This window comes from Ranitomeya variabilis, chromosome 4, assembly GCF_051348905.1.
Source record: "Ranitomeya variabilis isolate aRanVar5 chromosome 4, aRanVar5.hap1, whole genome shotgun sequence".
In the NCBI taxonomy this organism is placed as follows: Eukaryota; Metazoa; Chordata; class Amphibia; order Anura; family Dendrobatidae; genus Ranitomeya; species Ranitomeya variabilis.
The window spans coordinates 148040847-148064784 of record NC_135235.1 but is presented as its reverse complement, the minus strand read 5'-3'; positions in this window follow the sequence as shown (position 1 = coordinate 148064784).

Below are 23938 nucleotides of genomic sequence, written 5' to 3'. Positions count from 1 at the left end.
TCAGTGAGGTAAGTATGAAAAACTTTTTTTTTATAAAATTGATTAAATGGGTGGACTGCAAATGATGATGTCAGGGGGAGGGGGACTGCAAATGATAAAGTGAGGGTGGAACTGCAAATGATTAAGTGAGGGGAGTTGGACTGCAAGTGATCAGTATATCTTGCTGCATAAGGCATCTAGAAAAAGGAAAACTATCTCTTTTGACACCCCATCAACTAGAAATATTGGCTTGACCGAGCTTTCCTGCAAAAGATAAATTGAGGTTGGGGGACTGCAAATGATGAACGGAGGCTGGGGGATGAGGACAGCAATTGAATTGAAGGTGGGGCGGGAAGAGCAAATGATGACTTAGGGGCTAGAGGAGAGCAAATAATGATGAATTTTGAGGGTGGAGGGAGTAAATGATGATGTTTTGAAACTGGGAGACGGGAGACTGTAAATTATGATGAATTGAGGGTAGGGAACAACAAGTGATGAATTGGGGGTTGGGCAGATAATAATTATAAATTAAGGGTGGGGCGAGTAAATGATATATTGAATGTGGGGGAGAGCAGTTGATAATGAATTGAGGGTGGGGGTGGGGAAGAGAAAACATGACATAATTAAATGGGGCAGAAGGGGCAAGTAAATATAATGTAAAGGGGGAGTGGGAGGTTCAAAGTCGGGCATTGAAGATGGAGTGACTGGTATTGAGGCGAAAAGTACAGGTGCTAATTCATTTATATATTTATTGTGTAGGGAAAGTGGATATTTATAGTTGGTGGGGGTACAGTGATGGATTGGAATGGTGGCTTGCATAATTACTTATTATGTATTAAAGGTGAGTGCATGTCTGTATTCAGTTGTGTAGCGTAGAAGAAAGGGAAAAAGTTAGGACTGTGCCCTGCAAGTGGGATTCTAGGTAACTATGTGTTATTTCATGCAGAGATGAGTCCTGGCTGTAAGAAGTGATGATGGACTGCGCTGGATGAAAAACAAAAGCAAAGATGAAGGACTTCAAATAGAGACATCACAGGTGAGTCAGTGTGTTACTTGTACACTGACGCTATATACTGTATACTATGTACAGAGCTCCTGTGTATAATGTCACTGTATTATCTGTACGCTGACACTATATACAGAGCTCATGTATAATGTCACTGGTGATCACTTTATTAACTGTACACTGACACTATAAACAGAGCTCCTGTGTATAATATCACTAGTAGTGTTGAGCATTCCGATACCGCAAGTATCGGGTATCGGCGATACTTAGCGGTATCGGAATTCCGATGCCGAGATCCGATACTTGCCGCGTATCGGATACCGGAATCGGAAGTTCCCAGGATTCAAACTGCACAAATTTGCACAAAATCAGCCAATGAGAATGATTCCAAGTGTGGGCACATCCTGTTCAGCATGGAGGGCATGAAACTACTGGCAAGGCTGTGATTGGCTGCTGAAATGATGTCATGATGCAGTTTAAAAGTCGCTGGCGCCATTTTTCGCTCACTCTGCTGTGAATTCAGTTAGTGACAGGACGCTGTTTGCTGACTGATGGCCAGTTTAGAGATAGCGATTTGCTTCTTTGTGCTTTTCCAAGGCTAATTTAGCAACCGCTGTGTTCACCTACTAATCACCTTGCTTTTGCCTTGCAGCGCTGTTTTCACAGCGATCTGCAAGGTCTGTGTGTGTGTGTGTGTGTGTGAGTGCAGCCCACTCTCTAGTCTGTGTGCAGCCATAGGCCATCCATAGCTGGTTGTATTCAGTTCAGGGAGGGTGGTTCATTGCCTCATACTGTTCTTTTTTTTTTTTTTTTTCAAGTAGTGTAGTCTGCTGCTCATTTTTTCTAATAATTCCTATTAGTGACTTTCCACCCGTATCCAGCTAACTGTGGACCCGTGGAAGCGCCGGTGTTGGCGTGAAACGGCCGTCGTCCTCTCCCCGCTCACCTCACTTGCTGTTGTCTCCCCCGTGCCATGAAGATATGTTCACATTGCTTCAATAAAGGACAAGTCTGCATCACAGGTCCGGTGAGTGTTGCCGCATTCTTTTTCTATTTTTTCATTGCATTGCATGCTTCTTATACCTGAGGAGAATCTTCAAATAAAAAAGAAATAAAGAAAGTAAAGGAAACATGTTTACCCAAACACACGAAATAGGTGTTCTTTGAACAAAGGAACCTGAGTATCAATATATTCAGCTAACAACAATTGGGACCACATCCTAACTGACTATGTGATACATTCTTATAATTCTCACATGTTATATTGAAAAAATAGGGATCCAATGAACATGTATACCATATATACCGCATAGGGATATGCTGGAGATGTGGAATAGAGTGGAAAAATGGATTTAAAACACTCATGTCTAATGTGGATAACCGTGTACAATATAAAGAAAGTTGCTATACTTGCAAGTATGTTGCGCAGGAGAAAGAGAACCCACACTGTGGAAACAGATTTTCATTATTAGTGCCTTATATACAGGCTAGTCAGGAGACAGGTGCCACTTTCTGGTGCATGCTCTGCTGCTGAGACTATCCAGGAGGAGCAGTTGGTGGCAGAGGGTAGTGTAGATGATGAGGTCCTTGACCCATCGTGGCGTGAGGGACAGGAAGGTGGTGGGAGCAGCTCCGAGGAAGAGATTCCTAGAACGGGCCAAAGAGGTAGAGGGAGGGGGAAGACTGCGCAGCCTGTAGCCTCCACTTTGGCACCCGTTAGGAGCATGTCTGTTCCAAAAGCCAAAAAGGGCGCTCCCAAGACTTGCAGTGTCTGGCTCTTTTTTGACACAGTTGCAGATGACATTTGCTATGTCAAATGCAAGGTGTGTCATCACAAAGTCAAAAGAGGTCGAAATGTCAGCAACCTCAATACCTCCAACATGTGGAAACATGTGCGCAACAGGCATGCGGTGGAGTTAGAAAAACACACTGAAGAGCTTGGCCAACCAACAGCGGCAGCTACCACTTCTTCAGCTCGTGTTGCCTCTTCCTCCAGCTCACACGCAGCTGGTTCGGCTTCCTCCCAGGATCGCCGTGGAAGAACCTCTGGCCCTGTTGTCCAGAGACCCACTGTAATTCCACCCGCAGCACCACTTTCCCAGTCATCCACACACTCCCAGCCCAGTCTACAGCCATCGGTAGTACAGGCATGGGAGAAAAGGCGGCCTTTCTCGTCAAACCACCCACGAGCACAGGCTCTGACTGCAGGCATTGCCAAACTTCTGTCACTGGAAATGCTGTCATTCAGGCTGGTGGAGACTGACAGCTTCCGTGACTTGATGTCATTGGCAGTCCCACAGTACAATGTGCCCAGCTGCTTTTACTTCAGCAGGCAAGCTGTCCCTGCCCTGCACAAGCATGTGGAGGGACACATAAAACACGCGCTACTGAACGATGTCAGTAGCAAGGTCCACCTCACCACCGATGCGTGGACCAGTCAACATGGACAGGGGCGATACCTTTCCCTCACTGCCCATTGGGTTAATGTCGTTGAGCCGGGTACAGATCGTGCGAGTGGCGCAGGACATGTCCTGCCCACTCCAAGGATTGCAGGAATCCATTCTGTACGCATTGACTCCTCCTCTTACACCAGTTCCTCAGAATCATCGCTGCAGGAGCCGTCACAGTCCACCTCCACATGGACCCGTGATGAACGTTTACCTGTTACGACCGACATGAGCACAGCCGTGGCCAAACGTCAACAGGCCGTCTTGAAATTAATTTCTTTGGGGAATCGAAGCCACACAGCGCAGGAGCACTGGAATGCCATCAAGCAGGAGAGCGATGTGTGGTTTGTGCCAGCGAATCTCCAGCCAGGCATGGTAGTGTGTGATAATGGCCGAAATCTGGTGGCAGCTCTGGGCCTCGGCAACCTCACTCACATCCCATGTCTGGCACATGTGCTCAATTTGGTCGTGCAGAGTTTTTTGAGGGACTATCTGGATCTTGATGCACTGCTGCACAAGGTCCGCCTAGAGTGTGCTCACTTGCGGCGTTCCAGCATGGTAAAATCGCGCATTGCGGCTCTGCAGCGCCGACACCGCCTGCCGGAACATCGCATCATATTTGACCTACCTACCAGGTGGAATTCCACGTTACATATGTTGGAGCGGTTGTGTGAGCAGCAGCAAGCTGTAATGGAGTACCAGCTGCATCAGGCACAAAGAAGTCGCACTCCGCGCCGTTCAGACTTCACAACCACAGAGTGGGCCACTATGAAGGACATCTGCCAGGTTTTGCGTCCCTTCGATTATTCCACGCGGATGACGAGTGCAGATGATGCACTAGTCAGCATGACTGTCCGCCTTATCTGCCTGCTTGAAAAATCACTGCAAGCGCTAAGGGATGATGTTGTGGAAGAGGTGGAGGATGAGGATTCACCATTTCCATCATCTTCTGGACAGTCAGCGCCACGTGGTTCCTCACAAACGCGTAGGCAGGGGACAGTTTGTGAGGAGGATGAGGAGGAGTCAATGGAGGAGGAAGACATCCGTCCAGAGGAGGGAGTTACACAATTGTCCAGTACTCAGTGTGTACAGCGAGGGTGGGGTGATGACGAGCGGGCAGAGATCACGCCTCCAGCAGGGGACAGCATTTCTTGTCCAGTTGGCAGTCTGCAGCACATGGTGGATTACATGCTGCAGTGCCTGAGAAACGACCGCCGCATCGCCCACATTCTCAACATGTCTGATTATTGGGTGTTCACCCTCCTCGATCCTCGCTACCGGGACAACGTAGAAAGCCTCATCACACCGTTGAACCGGGAGCGAAAAATGCGGGAGTACCAAGACACACTGGTGAATTCCATCATCTTCTCCATTCCAAGTGAGAGAAGTGCTGCTAGTGCATTACAAAGCAGCTCAGTGCGTCCAGGCAGTGGAGGAGGCTCTGCACAAAGAGGGAGCAGAAGCAGTGCCTCTGCCCAAGGCAAGACCAGTATGGCCCAACTGTGGCACAGTTTTTTGTGCCCGCCACAAAAGTCTACACCATCACAGACGGCTCCAGTCAGCAGGAGGCAACGGTTCCGTCAGATGGTGACAGACTACGTGTCTTGCCCTCTTGCTGTACTCCCAGACGGCTCTTCCCCTTTCAAGTTTTGGGTCTCAAAGCTGGATACATGGCCAGAGCTAAGCCAGTATGCATTGGAGGTGCTGGCTTGCCCTGCGGCTAGTGTATTATCGGAACGCGTCTTTAGTGCTGCAGGTGGTGTACTAACTGACCGTCGCATGCGACTATCCTCCGATAGCATTGACAGGCTTACTTTCCTGAAAATGAACAAGGCCTGGATCTCGCAGGAATTTGCCACTCCTCTTCCTGATTAAATGATTAGGTGACTGTCTACAGTATCCAGGTCTCCTGTTGTGTTCATCTTTCTACCACCTGAACTTTAATTCCTGGGCTCCAACACCGCCAGTTGAGGCTCAGAAGTGCCATCTGCACAGTCAAAACATACGACCCAGTGTTATTGGGTTTCAGTAACGTCAGCTGATCCCCAGCTGTGTAGCCGGCAATGTGTCCTGCGACCGCCACGCTGACACAACAACTGAAATGTAAGGGAACCTGTCCCCCCCCCAAGGCGCTTGTTACTGAAAGAGCCACCTTGTGCAGCAGTAATGCTGCACAAGGAAAAGGTAGCTATTTTTGTTTAGCTCCTTGCACACGCAGAACTTAACACTTATAAAATGTGTCCACTGATACCATAAAACCGTCCCGGAGGTGGGACTTTCCTTCGTAATATGACGCAGCACAGCTGTCATTCTTACCCCCTTGGCGCCGTGCCCCGGCTCCTCAGCGTTGTTTGATTCCGTCCCGGAGCCTGCGCTGTTATGTTATCCCTTGGCCAGGCACACTTAGCGCTGCCCCTCTTCTGACATCATTTGGTGTCAGGCTGACTGCGCCTGTGCGGCCGCGCTGGCCGAGAGCCCGCCTCGCAGTGTCTTCTGATTTAATCCCACTGGGGGCCTGAGATTCATGGACATGCGCAGTGCATATCTGAACCTCCGCCTCTCACTCATCTCCCTACGCCTTCTTCAGACTGTGCGCCGTCAGCTAATCCCTAATAGCATGCCACGGCCATGACGCCGCACAGTCTGAAGAAGCCGTAGGGAGGGGAGTGAGAGGTGAGGATATGCACTGTGCATGGCCACGGATCCCAGGCCCGCGGTGGGATTACATTAGACGACACTGCGAGGCGGGCTCTCGGCCAGCGCGGCCGCACAGGCGCAGCCAGCCTGACACCAAATGATGTCAGAAGATGGGCAGCGCTAAGTGTGCCTGGCCAAGGGATAACATAACAGCGCAGGCTCCGGGACGGAATCAAACAATGCTGAGGAGCCGGGGCACGGCGCCAAGGGGGTAGGAATGACAGCTGTGCTGCGTCATATTACGAAGGAAAGTCCCACCTCCGGGATGGTCTCATGGTATCAGGGGACACATTTTATAAGTGTTTAGTTCTGTGTTTGCAAGGAGCATAATGAAAAGAGCCACCTTTTCCTTTTGCATCCTTTGTGCTGCACAAGCTGGCTCTTTCAGCTACAAACGCCTTGGGGGGGTTAAAGGTTCCCTTTCGACTTTCTCCAATCAGGCTTCGGCCTACACTGTGTTCCTCTGCTCCTCCTGCTGTCCCTGGGCTCCAACACCGCTAGTTGTTGCCTGGTAGTGCTGTACGCACAGTCAACAGTCGCTTCTCTGTTATTGGGGTTCAGTAACGTCAGCTGTTCCCCAGCTGTGTGTGTGGCAATCCCTCCTATATCCTCCACCTCCTCCTCCTGCTGTCCCTGGGCTCCAACACCGCTAGTTGTTGCCTGGTAGTGCTGTACGCACAGTCAACAGTCGCTCCTCTGTTATTGGGGTTCAGTAACGTCAGCTGTTCCCCAGCTGTGTGTGTGGCAATCCCTCCTATCTCCTCCACCTCCTCCTCCTGCTGTCCCTGGGCTCCAACACCGCTAGCTGTTGCCTGGTAGTGCTGTACGCACAGTCAACAGTCGCTCCTCTGTTATTGGGGTTCAGTAACGTCAGTTGTTCCCCAGCTGTGTGTGTGTCAATTCCTCCAATCTCCTCCACCTCCTCCTCCTGCTGTCCCTGGGCTCCAACACCGCTAGTTGTTGCCTGGTAGTGCTGTACGCACAGTCAACAGTCGCTCCTCTGTTATTGGGGTTCAGTAAAGTCAGCTGTTTCCCAGATGTGAGTGGGCAATCCCTCCTATCTCCTCCACCTCCTCCTCCTGCTGTCCCTGGGCTACAACACCGCTAGTTGTTGCCTGGTAGTGCTGTACGCACAGTCAACAGTCGCTCCTCTGTTATTGGGGTTCAGTAACGTCAGCTGTTCCCCAGCTGTGTGTGTGGCAATCCCTCCTATCTCCTCCACCTCCTCCTCCTGCTGTCCCTGGGATACAACACCGCTAGTTGTTGCCTGGTAGTGCTGTACGCACAGTCAACAGTCGCTCCTCTGTTATTGGGGTTCAGTAACGTCAGCTGTTCCCCAGCTGTGTGTGTGGCAATCCCTCCTATCTCCTCCACCTCCTCCTCCTGCTGTCCCTGGGCTACAACACCACTAGTTGTTGCCTGGTAGTGCTGTACGCACAGTCAACAGTCGCTCCTCTGTTATTGGGGTTCAGTAACGTCAGCTGTTCCCCAGCTGTGTGTGTGGCAATCCCTCCTATCTCCTCCACCTCCTCCTCCTGCTGTCCCTGGGCTCCAACACCGCTAGTTGTTGCCTGGTAGTGCTGTACGCACAGTCAACAGTCGCTCCTCTGTTATTGGGGTTCAGTAACGTCAGCTGTTCCCCAGATGTGAGTGTGGCAATCCCTCCTATCTCCTCCACCTCCTCCTCCTGCTGTCCCTGGGCTACAACACCGCTAGTTGTTGCCTGGTAGTGCTGTACGCACAGTCAACAGTCGCTCCTCTGTTATTGGGGTTCAGTAACATCAGCTGTTCCCCAGCTGTGTGTGTGGCAATCCCTCCTATCTCCTCCACATCCTCCTCCTGCTGTCCCTGGGCTCCAACACCGCTAGTTGTTGCCTGGTAGTGCTGTACGCAGAGTCAACAGTCGCTCCTCTGTTATTGGGGTTCAGTAACGTCAGCTGTTCCCCAGCTGTGTGTGTGGCAATCCCTCCTATCTCCTCCACCTCTTCCTCCTGCTGTCCCTGGGCTCCAACACCGCTAGTTGTTGCCTGGTAGTGCTGTACGCACAGTCAACAGTCGCTCCTCTGTTATTGGGGTTCAGTAACGTCAGCTGTTCCCCAGCTGTGTGTGTGGCAATCCCTCCTATCTCCTCCACCTCCTCCTCCTGCTGTCCCTGGGCTACAACACCACTAGTTGTTGCCTGGTAGTGCTGTACGCACAGTCAACAGTCGCTCCTCTGTTATTGGGGTTCAGTAACGTCAGCTGTTCCCCAGCTGTGTGTGTGGCAATCCCTCTTATCTCCTCCACCTCCTCCTCCTGCTGTCCCTGGGCTCCAACACCACTAGTTGTTGCCTGGTAGTGCTGTACGCACAGTCAACAGTCGCTCCTCTGTTATTGGGGTTCAGTAACGTCAGCTGTTCCCCAGCTGTGTGTGTGGCAATCCCTCCTATCTCCTCCACCTCCTCCTCCTGCTGTCCCTGGGCTACAACACCGCTAGTTGTTGCCTGGTATTGCTGTACGCACAGTCAACAGTCGCTCCTCTGTTATTGGGGTTCAGTAACGTCAGCTGTTCCCCAGCTGTGTGTGTGGCAATCCCTCCTATCTCCTCCACCTCCTCCTCCTGCTGTCCCTGGGCTCCAACACCGCTAGTTGTTGCCTGGAAGTGCTGTACGCACAGTCAACAGTCGCTCCTCTGTTATTGGGGTTCAGTAACGTCAGCTGTTCCCCAGCTGTGTGTGTGGTAATCCCTCCTATCTCCTCCACTTCCTCCTCCTGCTGTCCCTGAGCTCCAACACCGCTAGTTGTTGCCTGGTAGTGCTGTACGCACAGTCAACAGTCGCTCCTCTGTTATTGGGGTTCAGTAACGTCAGCTGTTCCCCAGCTGTGTGTGTGGCAATCCCTCCTATCTCCTCCACCTCCTCCTCCTGCTGTCCCTGGGCTACAACACCGCTAGTTGCTGCCTGGTAGTGCTGTACGCACAGTCAACAGTCGCTCCTCTGTTATTGGGGTTCAGTAACGTCAGCTGTTCCCCAGCTGTGTGTGTGGCAATCCCTCCTATCTCCTCCACCTCCTCCTCCTGCTGTCCCTGGGCTACAACACCGCTAGTTGTTGTCCAGAAGTGCTGTCCGCACAGAGCCAAACACCTCGCCAATGTGTTAGTGGGGTTCAGTAATGCCTCCTGCAGGGGATGCTGTGTATACGGCAACGTGTCATGCGACCCCCCCCAAGGCGTTTGTTACTGAAAGAGCCACCTTGTGCAGCAGTAATAATGATGCAAAAGGAAAAAGTGGCTCTTTTTGTGGTGCTCCTTGCACACGCTGAACTTGACACTTATGAAATGTGTCCCCTCACACCGTTAAACCGTCCGGTCGGAGGGACTTTCCTTTGTTATGTGACGCAGCACAGCTGTCATTCTTACCCCCTTGGCGCCGTGCGCCGCCTCCTCAGCATTGTTTGAATCTGTCCCGGAGCCTGCGCTTTTATGTTAGCCCTTGTCCATGCACACATTTTGCGCTGCCCATCTTCTGACATCATTTGGTGTCAGGCTGGCTGCGCCTGTGCGGCCGCGCTGGACGAGATCCCGCCTCGTAGTGTCTTCTGATTTAATCCCACTGTGGGCCTGTGATCCATGGACATGCGCAGTGCATATCTTAACCTCCGCCTCTCTCTCATCTTCCTCAGCCTTCTTCAGACTGTGCGCCGTCAGCTGATCCCTAATAGCATGCCACGGCCATGACGCCGCACAGTCAGAAGAAGCTGGAAGGAGGGGAGTGAGGGGCAAGGATATGCACTGCGCATGCCCATGGATCACAGGTCCGCAGAGTGATTACATTAGATGACACAGCGAGGCGGGATCTTGGCCAGCGCAGCCGCACAGGCGCAGCCAGCCTGACACCAAATGATGTCAGAAGATGGGCAGCGCAAAATGTGTGCATGGACAAGGGCTAACATAACAGCGCAGGCTCCGGGACAGATTCAAACAACGCTGAGGAGGCGGCGCACAGCGACAAGGGGGTAAGAATGACAGCTGTGCTGCATCACATAACAAAGGAAAGTCCCTCCGACCGGACGGTTTAACGGTGTGAGGGGACACATTTCATAAGTGTCAAGTTCAGCGTTTGCAAGGACCATAATTAAAAGAGCTAAGTTTACCTTTTCCAGCATTAGTGCTGTACAATATGGCTCTTTCAGCTACAAACCCCTGGGGGGGGGGTTTAAGGGTTCCCTTTCAACTTGCTCCAGTGCAGGCTTCGGCCTACACTATGCTCCTCCTGCTGACCCTGGGCTCTAACACCGCCAGTTGGCGCCCAGATGTTCTAGCTGCATAGAGAAAAACACCAGCCAATGTGTCAGTGGGGTTCAGCAACGCCAGCTGTACCCCTGCTGTGTAGCCGGCAACGTGTCCTGCAACAGCCACGCAGACACAACAGACCTAAAGCTGCCGCCAGTGCAGGCTTCGGCCTACACTCCGCTCCCTCTACTCCTCCTGCTGACCCTGGGCTCTAACACTGCCAGTTGGGGCCCAGAAGTGCTGGCTGCAAAGAGCCAAACACCTCGCCAATGTGTCAGTGGGGTTCAGCACCGCCAGCTGTTCCCCTGCTGTGTAGCCGGCATCGTGTCCTGCAACAGCCACACAGACACAAGAACTGAAATTGAAGGGAACTTGTCCCCCCTCCCCCAGGCGTTTGTATGTTTCACAGCCACCTTGTACAGCAGTAATGCTGCATGTTTGCAAGGTGGCTCAGAAACTTATTCCCCTTGCACACGTGGAACTGAACACGTCTAAAATGTGTCCTCTGTGACCATTAAACCGTCCCTGAGGTGTGACTTTCCTTTGTAATGACACGCTGCAACCCCCTTGGTAGCGCTGCCCGTCTTCTGGCATCATTGTTTGGCTGGCTGCGCCTCTGTGGCCGCCCTGGCCCACAAAACGCCCCTTGGTGTCTTATTTATTTTGACTGCGAGGGTGTGATTGATGGGCATGAGCAGTGCATATGTTCGCCTGTCCCTCATCTCCTTTGACTTTCTTCAGACTGTGCGGCTTCATGGCCATGGCATGCGACAAGGGATCAGCTGACGCCACACAGTCTGAAGCAGGTGTAAGGACCCGAGTGTGAGAGGCGAACATATGTACTGCGCCAGGCCATGAATCCCAGCCCTGCAGTGTTTTAACAATGTAAATACACTGCGGGGCTGGGATTCATGGTCATCGCGAACCGCACCGGCCAACATTAAATGATGTCAGAAGATGGGCAGCGCTAACAGCGCAAGGCCAAGGGATGACACGACAGTGCAGACTCCTGTGCAGCAAATAACGACGCTCAGGATGCCGCACCCAGCACCAAGGTGGGATTTTTGACAGCTGGGCTGCGTCTCATTACAAAGGGAACTCACGCCTCCAAAACAGTTTGACTGCTTAAGGGCCTAAATGTTATACGTGTTTCTTTCTGCGTGTGCAAGGAGCAAAAATAAAAGACCAACCTTTGACTTGTGCAGCATTACTGCTGCCCAAGCTGTGGCTATTGTAGCTTGTAACCCCTGAGGGGGGGTTAAAGGTTACCTTTAAAATCGGTTCAATTAGGCTTCGGCCTACACTCTGCTCCACCTGCAGAGCCCGGGCTCCAACACCGCTAGTTGCTGTGCGGAAGTGCTGGCTGCACAGAGCAAAACACACGCCACTCTGTCAGTGGGGTTCAGCATCGCCAGCTGTTCCCCTGCTGTGTAGCCGGCATCGTGTCCTGCAACAGCCACGCAGACACAAAGCTGCCACCAGTGCAGGCTTCGGCCTACACTCCGCTCCCTCTCCTCCTCCTGCTGACCCTGGGCTCTAACAATGCCAGTTGGGGCCCAGAAGTGCTGGCTGCACAGAGCCAAACACCTCGCCAATGTGCCAGTGGGGTTCAGCACCGCCAGCTGTTCCCCTGCTGTGTAGCCGGCATCGTGTCCTGCAACAGCCACGCAGACACAAAGCTGCCGCCAGTGCAGGCTTCGGCCTACACTCCGCTCCCTCTCCTCCTCCTGCTGACCCTGGGCTCTAACACTGCCAGTTGGGGCCCGGTACTGCTAGCTGCACAGAGAAAAACACCAGCCAATGTGTCAGTGGGGTTCAGCACCGCCAGCTGTTCCCCTGCTGTGTAGCCCGCAACGTGTCCTGCAACAGCCACGCAGACACAAGAACTGAAATTGAAGGGAACCTGTCCCCCCTCCCCCAGGTGTTTGTATGTTTTACAGCCACCTTGTACAGCAGTAATGCTGCATGTGTGCAAGGTGGCTCATAAACTTATTCTCCTTGCACACGTGGAACAGAACACGTCTACAATGTGTCCCCTGAGACCATTAAAACGTCCCTGAGGTGTGACTTTCCTTTGTAATGACACGCAACAACCCCCTTGGTAGCACAGCCCTTCTTCTGACATCATTGTTTGGCTGGCTGCGCCTCTGCGGCCGCCCTGCCCGACACAACGCCCCTCGGTGTCTTATTTATTTTGACTGCGAGGGTGTGATTGACGGGCATGAGCAGTGCATATCTTCGCCAGGCTGTCACTCAGCTCCTTCCGCCTTCTTCAGACTGTGCGGCTTCATGGCCGTGGCATGCGATAAGGGATCAGCTGACGCCGCACAGTCTGTAGCAGGTGTAAGGACACGAGCGAGAGGCGAACATATGTACTGCGCCAGGCCATGAATCCCAGCCCCGCAGTGTGAAACACTGTAAAGACACTGCGGGGCTGGGATTCATGGGCATCGCGAACCGCACCAGCCGACATGAAATGATGTCAGAAGACGGGCAGCGCATGGCCAATGGATAACGCAACAACGCAGACTCCTGTACAGCAAAATGCGATGCTCAGGAGGCCGCGCCAAGTACCAAGTTGATATTTTTGCCAGCTGTGCTGCGTCTCATTACAAAGGGAACTCCCGCCTCCAAGACAGATTGACTCTATAAGGGCCAAAATGTTGTACGTGTTTCATTCAGCTTGTGCAAGGAACAAAATTAAAAGAGCAACCTTCGACTTGTGCTGCACTACTGCTGCAAAAGGCATGGCTCTTCTACTTTGTAACACCTGAGGGGGGGTTAAAGGTTACCTTTAAAATTGGTTCAATTAGGCTTCGGCCTACACTCTGCTCCCTCTCCTCCTGCTGACCCTGGGCTCTAACACCGCCAGTTGGGGCCCAGTACTGCTAGCTGCACAGAGAAAAACACCAGCCAATGTGTCAGTGGGGTTCAGCACCGCCAGCTGTTCCCCTGCTGTGTAGCTGGCAACGTGTCCTGCAAATGCCACGCAGACACAACAGACCTACAAATGCCTCCAGTGCAGGCTTCGGCCTACACTCTGCTCCCCCTGCTGACCCTTTGCTCCAACACCGCTAGTTGGGGCTCTAGGAAGACAAGCTTGAATAGGTCCCCATCCTGGTTCCAGCACCGTCAGCTGTTTCCGGGCAGAGCCTTTGGCTTAGGTGCCTCCCTCTGGGTATCCGAGTTCCACCAACGTCAGGTGGTCCTTGGTAGTGCTTTCAGCACGGGTACCTCCTGCTTAGTAACCGGGTTCCAGTAACGTCAGCTGGTCCTCGGTAGTTCCATTGGCTCTTGGACCTTCGGCTACCCATCCGGGTTCCAGTACCGTCAGCTGGTTTTCGGCAGTGTCTTTTGCTCTTGTACCTTCTGCTCCCCATCCTGGTTCCAGTACCGTCAGCTGGTTCCGGGCAGAGCCTTTGGCTTAGGTGCCTCCCTCTGGGTATCTGAGTTCCACCAACGTCAGGTGGTCCTTGGTAGTGCTTTCAGCACGGGTACCTCCTGCTTAGTAACCAGGTTCCAGTAACGTCAGCTGGTCCTCGGTAGTTCCATTGGCTCTTGGACCTTCGGCTACCCATCCGGGTTCCAGTACCGTCAGCTGGTTCTCGGCAGTGTCTTTTGCTCTTGTACCTTCTGCTCCCCATCCTGGTTCCAGTACCGTCAGCTGGTTCCGGGCAGAGCCTTTGGCTTAGGTGCCTCCCTCTGGGTATCCGAGTTCCACCAACGTCAGGTGGTCCTTGGTAGTGCTTTCAGGCACGGGTACCTCCTGCTTAGTAACCAGGTTCCAGTAACGTCAGCTGGTCCTCGGTAGTTCCATTGGCTCTTGGACCTTCGGGTAGCCATCCGAGTTCCAGTTCCATCAGCTGTTTCTCGGCATTTTCTCAGCCTACTTGTACCTTCTGCTACATTTCCAAGTTCAAGACCCTAAAGACGACGACCCGGAAGACCACCCCTAAGATGACGACGACACCGAGACGACAACCACTAAGATGACGACGATCCTGGAGACGATGACCCTGAAGACCACCCCGATGACGACGACCCCGGAGACGACGACCCTGGAGACGACGACGACCTGGAAGACCGAGAAGCAGAAGAACAAGAGGCTGCAGAACAAAGAGCAGAAGAACATTAAGCATAAGACTAAATATCAGAGCAAAAGATATTATCTAAATTATAAGCAGAAGAAGACTAAGCAGTGTATGGGGGTGAGTCCGTTCCTCCTCGTGGTGCCCCTGGATAAAGCCTGATGCTGCAGGCCAAACTGAACGCGGACAAATGTAACTGTTTTGTGACAGGCAGAACGGAAGGTGTAATCTTCAAACTTTTATAGATAACAACTACGGGAATGCCTGTCACAAATAAGAATATGATGAAGAAGTTGAATATGAAGAAGATAATAGTAAAATAAAAAGAATATGAACAATGTAACAAAAAAAATAATAGGTAGAAGATGAAGAAGAAGATGAATAAGGTGAAGAAGTTGATGTCAAAGAAGCTGATGATGAGGATAATGAAGAAGAAAGTGTGGGAGAAGTAAAAAAGAAGGTGAAGGGCGTGGAAGTAGTGAAACATCAATATCTGACAAAATAAAAAAAAATTAACATAGTCAAAATCTTTCTAACGCCGAACGTAATAAAAAACAAAACAAAATCCTGCTATTCTATTAGATTGGGCTAAACCTCTGTGCCTTTAATGTCTCCGCCACGTCCCCCAATACATCCTACATTATTCTTAGTTGTTTTCCTTCATGTAGAATGAACCTACAAGTTAAGAAAGGGTTTATTTTAATTCCGATATTTTCGTCCCATTGACTTGCATTGGGATCGGGTATCGGTATTGGATTAGATCCGATACTTTGACGGTATCGGCCGATACTTTCCGATACCGATACTTTCCGATATCGGAAGGTATCGCTCAACACTAATCACTAGTGATCCCTGTATTATCTTTACATTGACACTATATACATAGCTCCTGTGTATAATGTCACTGGTGATCACTGTATTTTCTGTACACTGACAATATATACAGAGCTCCTATGTATAATTTCACTGGTGATCACTGTATTGCCTGTACACTGACATTATGTGCAAAGCATATGTGTATAATGGCACTTATTATTGTGTTTTTTTTATCAGTATTGTAGTATTCGGTCACTATTTAGTGGTAATATGTGATCTGGTCATAGTGTGGCAGTATTTGTTCCTTGTGTCTTGTATTATTCAGTCATTGTGGTGGTAATATGTGGTCTGGTCATGGTGTGGCCATATTTGTTCCATGTGTGTGGAATTATTCAGTCACTATGTAGTGGTAATATGTGTTCTGGTGTGTTGGTATTTGCTCCTTGTATGTGGTATTATTTGGTTATTATGTGATGGTAATATGTGGTCTGGTCTAGGTGTGTTGGTATTTGTTCCTTGTATGTGGTATTATTTGGTTACTATGTGATGGTAATATATGGTCTGGTCATAGTGTGGTGGTATTTGTGCCTTGAACGTGGTATTATTTGGTCACTATGTGGTGGTAATATGTGGTCCTGCCATGGTGTGATCGTATTTGTCTCTTGTAAGTTGCATTAATGGTCATTTTAAAAAATGAAAGTGACTCATTCCCATAAAGAAAATTATAACTAAAAAGAGTATTGGATGTTTTAAGAATTTTTTAATAGGTTAGAATAGAGTAGGGCCCTGCCAAAAGAGTCTACCTTGTCATGATGGCGGCTTAAAAAATATTTTGGCCCCCAAAAAAGCTACTGGCTATGTATGTAATCTGGTTGTCGATTGGAACTGTTAATGTGTGATTGGTGAGAATGTGGGGCAGAAGTGGAGTGTTTCCAAGAGTGACCAGTTTTGTCAGTATATGGTCCTGAAATGCCTCGTCGCAGCCCTGATTCCAATCTCCAAGATCATATCCCACTATATAGTCGGTGTAACAATAATAATATTAGCAAATATCTCCAATAAGAAATATAGTATAGTTCTTTGGATTCGCTATGTCACATTCCGAATGTGCGGGCATTGGAGTAGTTTATGAATTCATGGATATGTAATACCCCAGGTAACCGGTTGTTACAGTGATGTTGCTTTCCTTTCGGGGAGGGCGATATCATGCTTGGAGGCAAGGAAAATTTCCCTTTACCAGGTAGCGCACCCACATTCAACACATTCTGAATCCAGGCCAGAAGGGGGAGCTCAGGACCCAGATTCTGGGGAGCTTCCCCAGCTTTAAGTGTTCTGGTCTGGAGGAGGAGTTAGGTTAGTTGGTGAGAGACAGTGGACAGAGAAGGAAGTCTGGAACAGAGAGCAGACAGTGGAACTGTGCAGCCAGGACTGAGCTGCAGCTCCAGGGAAGAAGGTGAACCCAAGGCATTGAGAGTAGTGCAGCAACTGAGGAAAGGAGCACAGTGGGGGAAACAAGGGGCTCACAGGGGAACTGTGACCAGGCACCCTCAGAGCCGAAGCGCAGGAACTGGGTGCAGGGAGTCCGAGGCTGTGTTGTACTCTAGGACACATAGCAGAACCGGAGGGCATAGGACTGTATGTTATTTGCCCACACCATGCCTGGAGGCGAAGCAGCACCTGAAGAGCCCGGGTCATGATAGAGACCCTATAAAATGGCTCAAGCTGCCCACCATACAGGTACCTGTCTCAGGACAGGAGGGAGAGGACTTTGCCAGCAAGCTACAGGCAGCAGGGACCTCGCATACTAGCATGAGTAGGAAGGCTTACGGACCTCACCTGGGAGAGGGATCCACTATTGCCTCCAGACTGGCTGGACCACATCAACACCTGTGCCTGGTACCTGGACTGTGGACTGCTGCCACCAATAAAGCAGGTAAAGACTTTACAACTCTGTGTCATCTGTTATTTACCGGTAACCCACCATCTTTGCCATACACCTTGGGAGCCCTGGGGCCCCGCTTCACCTGTGGGAAGCGTCATCACTTTCCTGCAACAACATCACCCCAGAGGACCCCTTTAAGCAGAATTGGTCCCCTCTGACCGAGAACCACAGGTGGCGTCACAAATAGACTTTATTACCAAAATCCCCTTAAATACCTTTCCCCTTTTAAGTGAGCGCTCACGGCCATGGACCGGGTCGCAGCCACCGTGACATCCCCTTTAAGAGATCTGGACCCAGTACCAAGTATCCCCAATTCCTAGGCGGGCAACTCAGATGCGACCACTCATATAGTGAAAGTTAGTTAGTTGTTAAGGTTTGTAACCATGAATACATAAGCTACTGCAATGCCCTGCATGAGGAAAAAGAATCAAATCAGAAGAACTAAACTACATTTCTAATATTACACTTACTACTAGAGTTGAGCGACTTTTACTTTTTTAGGATCGAGTCGGGTTTCGCGAAACCCGACTTTCTCAAAAGTCGGATCGGGTGAAATCGGCCGATTATTGCGAAAAGTCGGGGGCCGACTGAAACACGAAACCCAATGCAAGTCAATGGGGAAACAAAGTCGGCAGAGAGTGGAGGACAGGAAAACGCCTACAGTGCCCATTTTAATGCCAAAAACATCAATTCTTATTACTGAAGCTTGTCAATCTTAATTTACTTTATAAGAATAGTTAGGCATTGAAAACTGGGGGTCATTTGGCTAAATTTGTGGGGCGTAGGGCTGGCTCAAGTTTTTCATTGGCCCAGGAAACGCAGAATACGTCACAGCGGTGGAGCAGGGAGAGGTAAGCATTTAAACTTTGCAAGTGCTGTGATCCTGAGCAAGCAGGGGGGGCCCACTCGTTATCATTGGCACTGGCACAGGGCCCCTCAAAGTACGGCGGTGTTTATGATGGCGGAGGCGCCTCCCACCGGCAGAGACACTTTTGCATACTATGAGGGGCCCTGTGCCAGTGATGTTGCCAATGAGTATGCCCCCCCCACCTGATGAAGGAACCTGCACTTTCATCTGCACCTTCCTCTTTGTCCCCGTGTAAGGTGGTATAGTATGCGGGAAGGGGAACCTAACTTTCAGCAGGGTCAGATTCTGGCTGTGTAGAGTGCAAGGGGAATGTAGTGGTCTGGGTCAATGTACCAGCAGACTCATCTAGCAGTGGCTGGGCAATGGGCAGGATGAGGAGGAAAAACAGAGATAGAGGCCCAAAGAATAAAGTAGGCTAAATGCAGTTCAAAATTGGTAACAGGACTAAACAGGCGGAATTGCTTTGTTCAGTGGAGGAAAACTGTAATGAGTGGCAGACACAGTTAGTAGGCCCAAGTAATAAAGTGGGCCAAATGCAGTTCAAAATTGGTAACAGGAGTAAACAGGCGGCACTGCTTTGTTCAGTGGAGGAGGAGAAAAGCAAGGAGCGGCAGACACCGTTAGTAGGCCCAACCAAACAAGTAGGACAATGCAGTTTAATATTCGATACAGGATGAGAATTGAGGCTCAGCTTTGCTCAGTGGAGGAGAACAACGAAGCAGCGGCAGACACCGTTAGTAGGCCCAACCAAACAAGTAGGCCAAATGCAGTTTAATATTCGACACAGGATGAAAATTGAGGCTCAGCTTTGTTCAGTGGAGGAGAACAACAAGCAGCAGCAGACCCCATTAGTAGGCCCAACCAAACAAGTATGCCAAATGCAGTTTAATATTCGACACAGGATGAAAATTGAGGCTCAGCTTTGTTCAGTGGAGGAGAAAAGCAAGGAGAGGCAGACGCCGTTAGTAGGCTCAACCAAACAAGTAGGCCAAATGCAGTTTAATATTCGACACGGGATGAAAATTGAGGCTCAGCTTTGTTCAGTGGAGGTGAAAAGCAAGGAGCGGCAGACACCGTTAGTAGGCCCAACCAAACAAGTAGGCATAATGCAGTTTAATATTCGACACAGGATGAAAATTGAGGCACAGCTTTGTTCAGTGGAGGAGAAAAGCAAGGAGCGGTAGACACCGTTAGAAGGCCCAACCAAACAAGTAGGCCAAATGCAGTTTAATATTTGACACAAGATGAAAATTGAGGCTCAGCTTTGTTCAGTGGAGGAGAACAACAAGCAGCGGCAGACACCATTAGTAGGCCCAACCAAACAAATAGGCAAAATGCAGTTTAATATTCGACACAGGATGAAAATTGAGGCTCAGCTTTGTTCAGTGCAGGAGAAAAGCAAGGAGAGGCAGACACCGTTAGAAGGCCCAATCAAACAAGTAGGCCAAATGCAGTTTAATATTCGACACAGGATGAAAATTGAGGCTCAGCTTTGTTCAGTGGAGGAGAAAAGCAAGGAGCGGCAGACACCATTAGTAGGCCCAACCAAACAAGTAGGCAAAATGCAGTTTAATATTCGACACAGGATGAAAATTGAGGCTCAGCTTTGTTCAGTGGAGGAGAAAAGCAAGGAGCATCAGACACCGTTAGTAGGCCCAACCAAACAAGTAGGCCAAATGCAGTTTAATATTCAACACAGGATGAAAATTGAGGCTCAGCTTTGTTCAGTGGAGAACAACAAGCAGCGGCAGACACCATTAGTAGGCCCAACCAAACAAGTAGGCCAAATGCAGTTTACTATTCGACACAGGATGAAAATTGAGGCTCAGCGTTGTTCAGTGGAGGAGAAAAGCAAGGAGAGGTAGACACTCTTAGTAGGCCCAACCAAACAAGTAGGCCAAATGCAGTTTAATATTCAACACAGGATGAAAATTGAGGCTCAGCTTTGTTCACTCTCGGAGAACAACAAGCAGCGGCAGACACCGTTAGTAGGCCCAACCAAACAAGTAGGCCAAATGCAGTTTAATATTCGACACAGGACGAAAATTGAGGCTCAGCTTTGTTCAGTGGAGGAGAACAACAAAGCAGCGGCAGACACGGTTAGTAGGCCCAACCAAAAAAGTAGGCCAAATGCAGTTGAATATTCGACACGGGATGAAAATTGAGGCTCAGCTTTGTTCAGTGGAGGAGAAAAGCAAGGAGCGGCAGACACCATTAGTAGGCCCAACCAAACAAATAGGCCAAATGCAGTTTATTATTCAACACAGGATGAAAATTGAGGCTCAGCTTTGTTCAGTGGAGGAGAAAAGCAAGAAGCGGCAGACACCGTTGGTAGGCCCAACCAAACAAGTAGGCCAAATGCAGTTTAATATTCGACACGGGATGAAAATTGAGGCTCAGCTTTGTTCAGTGGAGGAGAAAAGCAAGGAGCGGCAGACACCGTTAGTAGGCCCAACCAAACAAGTAGGCCAAATGCAGTTTAATATTCGACACAGGATGAAAATTGAGGCTCAGCTTTGTTCTGTGGAGGTGAAAAGCAAGGAGTGGCAGACACCGTTAGTAGGCCCAACCAAACAAGTAGGCCAGATGCAGTTTAATATTCGACACAGGATGAAAATTGAGGCTCATCTTTGTTCAGTGGAGGAGAACAACAAGCAGCGGCAGACACCGTTAGTAGGCCCAACCAAACAAGTAGGCCAAATGCAGTTTAATATTCGACACAGGACGAAAATTGAGGCTCAGCTTTGTTCAGTGGAGGAGAACAACAAAGCAGCGGCAGACACCGTTAGTAGGCCCAACCAAAAAAGTAGGCCAAATGCAGTTGAATATTCGACACGGGATGAAAATTGAGGCTCAGCTTTGTTCAGTGGAGGAGAAAAGCAAGGAGCGGCAGACACCATTAGTAGGCCCAACCAAACAAATAGGCCAAATGCAGTTTATTATTCAACACAGGATGAAAATTGAGGCTCAGCTTTGTTCAGTGGAGGAGAAAAGCAAGAAGCGGCAGACACCGTTGGTAGGCCCAACCAAACAAGTAGGCCAAATGCAGTTTAATATTCGACACAGGATGAAAATTGAGGCTCAGCTTTGTTCAGTGGAGGAGAACAACAAGCAGCGGCAGACACCGTTAGTAGGCCCAACCAAACAAGTAGGCCAAATGCAGTTTAATATTCGACACGGGATGAAAATTGAGGCTCAGCTTTGTTCAGTGGAGGAGAAAAGCAAGGAGCGGCAGACACCGTTAGTAGGCCCAACCAAACAAGTAGGCCAAATGCAGTTTAATATTCGACACAGGATGAAAATTGAGGCTCAGCTTTGTTCTGTGGAGGTGAAAAGCAAGGAGTGGCAGACACCGTTAGTAGGCCCAACCAAACAAGTAGGCCAGATGCAGTTTAATATTCGACACAGGATGAAAATTGAGGCTCATCTTTGTTCAGTGGAGGAGAACAACAAGCAGCGGCAGACACCATTAGTAGGCCCAACCAAACAAGTAGGCCAAATGCAGTTTAATATTCGACACAGGATGAAAATTGAGGCTCAGCTTTGTTCAGTGGAGGAGAACAACAAGCAGCGTCAGACACCGTTAGTAGGCCCAACCAAACAAGTAGGCCAAATGCAGTTTAATATTCGGCACAGGATGAAACTGACGGCTCAGCTTTGTTCAGCGGAGGACAATTGTAATGAGTGGCGCAGACAGACTTAGTAGGCCTAAATAAAAAAGTAGGCTAAATGCAGTTCAAAATTGGTAACTGGAGTACACAGGCAGCATACCTTTGTTCAGTGGAGGACAGCTGGATTGAGTGGCGCAGACAGATACATGTAGTAGGCCTAAAATAAAAAAGTAGTCTAAATGCATTTCAAAATTGGTAACTGGAGTACACAGGCGGCATAGCTTTGTTCAGTGGAGGACAGCTGGATTGAGTGGCGCGGACAGACACAGGTAGTAGGGCTAAAATAAAAAAGTAGGCTAAATGCTGTTCAAAATTGGTAACTGGAGTACACAGGCGGCATAGCTTAGTTCAGTGGAGGACAGCTGGATTGAGTGTTGCAGACAGACACAGGTAGTAGGCCTAAAATAAAAAAGTAGGTAAATGCAGTTCAAAATTGGTAACTGGAGTACACAGGCGGCATAGCTTTGTTCAGTGGAGGACAGCTGGATTGAGTGGCGCAGACAGACACATGTAGTAGGCCTAAAATAAAAAAGTAGGCTAAATGCAGTTCAAAATTGGTAACTGGAGTACACAGGCGGCATAGATTTGTTCAGTGGAGGACAGCTGGATTGAGTGGCGCAGACAGACACAGGTAGTAGGCCTAAAATAAAAAAGTAGGCTAAATGCAGTTCAAAATTGGTATCTGGAGTACACAGGCAGCATAGCTTTGTTCAGTAGAGGACAGCTGGATTGAGTGGTGCAGACAGACACATGTAGTAGGCCTAAAATAAAAAAGTAGGCTAAATGCAGTTCAAATTGGTAACTGGAGTAAACTGGTGGCATTGCTTTGTTCAGTGTCGAAAAATTGTAATGAGTAGCCGACTAAGTTAGTAGGCCCAAATAATAAAGTGGGCTAAATATTTGCCAAAAAATTGTTCATAAGTAAAATGGTGGCATAGCTAGGTACAGGGGTGGGCTCCTCTGCTGAGTAGCAGACAGTGGTAGTAGGTGCAAAGTACTAACTGGTTTAAATGGACACCAGGGCCCCTGTATATTTTAACTATCATCTATCATTTCAACAAATTTTTATTGGCAGTGCCATTGAAGGATTTAACAGCACAGACTACACAGTGGTGGAGCAGGGAGAGGTAAGTATTGCAATTGTTAGAGCACTGTTTGAGCAGGGGAAAACACTCTCGTGGGCGGCGGTACTGGTACAGGGCCCCTCATATTACGACGGTGTGTCTGAGATTGGTTGTGCACCACCACCGTCAGAGACACTTCTTTGTACTATGAGGGACCCTGTGCCAGTGCCAGTGCCATCGCCCAAGAGTGCGTAGAAAGCTAGCACTTGACTATTGTGGTTCACGGTGCCAGTGAAAGGGGCCTTAGGTCCCATAAATCATAAAGTAGAATAATCACTGCACTCATATGGTTTTTTGTTTGCTCCAAGTGAAAAAGTTTATTTAGACAATAGTGGTGGTGAAGCGATAGGCACAAAAACGTTTCAGCCAACTCGTGGCCTTGATCACAATATCGCCTATTGGGACGTCTCACTAGACTAGGTATACTGTGAGGCCGTGATGGTTATTGTTATGGACACAGTTGTATGAACCAGTGTATTGCTGATGTAGCTCAAGCCAAGTACACAATAGTAATAATTTAGTATTAGATGGTATAGCTGTCTCATATGACATAGCTCCTACAGCCTAGACACGGACTGTGTCGGCCTGCTCCCACCAATCCACCCACGTTGGCTCCCTGTGCAGCATACCGAAATTATCTACCGATGGATCTCTATCCTCTCCTGTTTTTTTGGAGACACATAAAAAACGACACAGGAACCCTCCAGCCACATTTGGCATATTACATTTCTCATATGAGACAGCTATACCATCTAATACTAAACTATTACTATTGTGTACTTGGCTTGAGCTACATCAGCAATACACTTTCTTGCTGCAAGAATTTGGCCAGAACTTCCGCAGTGTGTCTGTTGTCGCTCAAACACTTCATTTCCAACACAGCCTGCTGACGCTTACCACTAGCAGTTCCATAATGGGACACCTCGTGTGCAACACTGGCAGCTGCGGGTGGAGTGGTCGTGCGACTGCGCTCTGTGGACGAGCTTTCGCTTCTGCTGGAGGAGGAGGAGGGGTGGCAAACACCTACAGC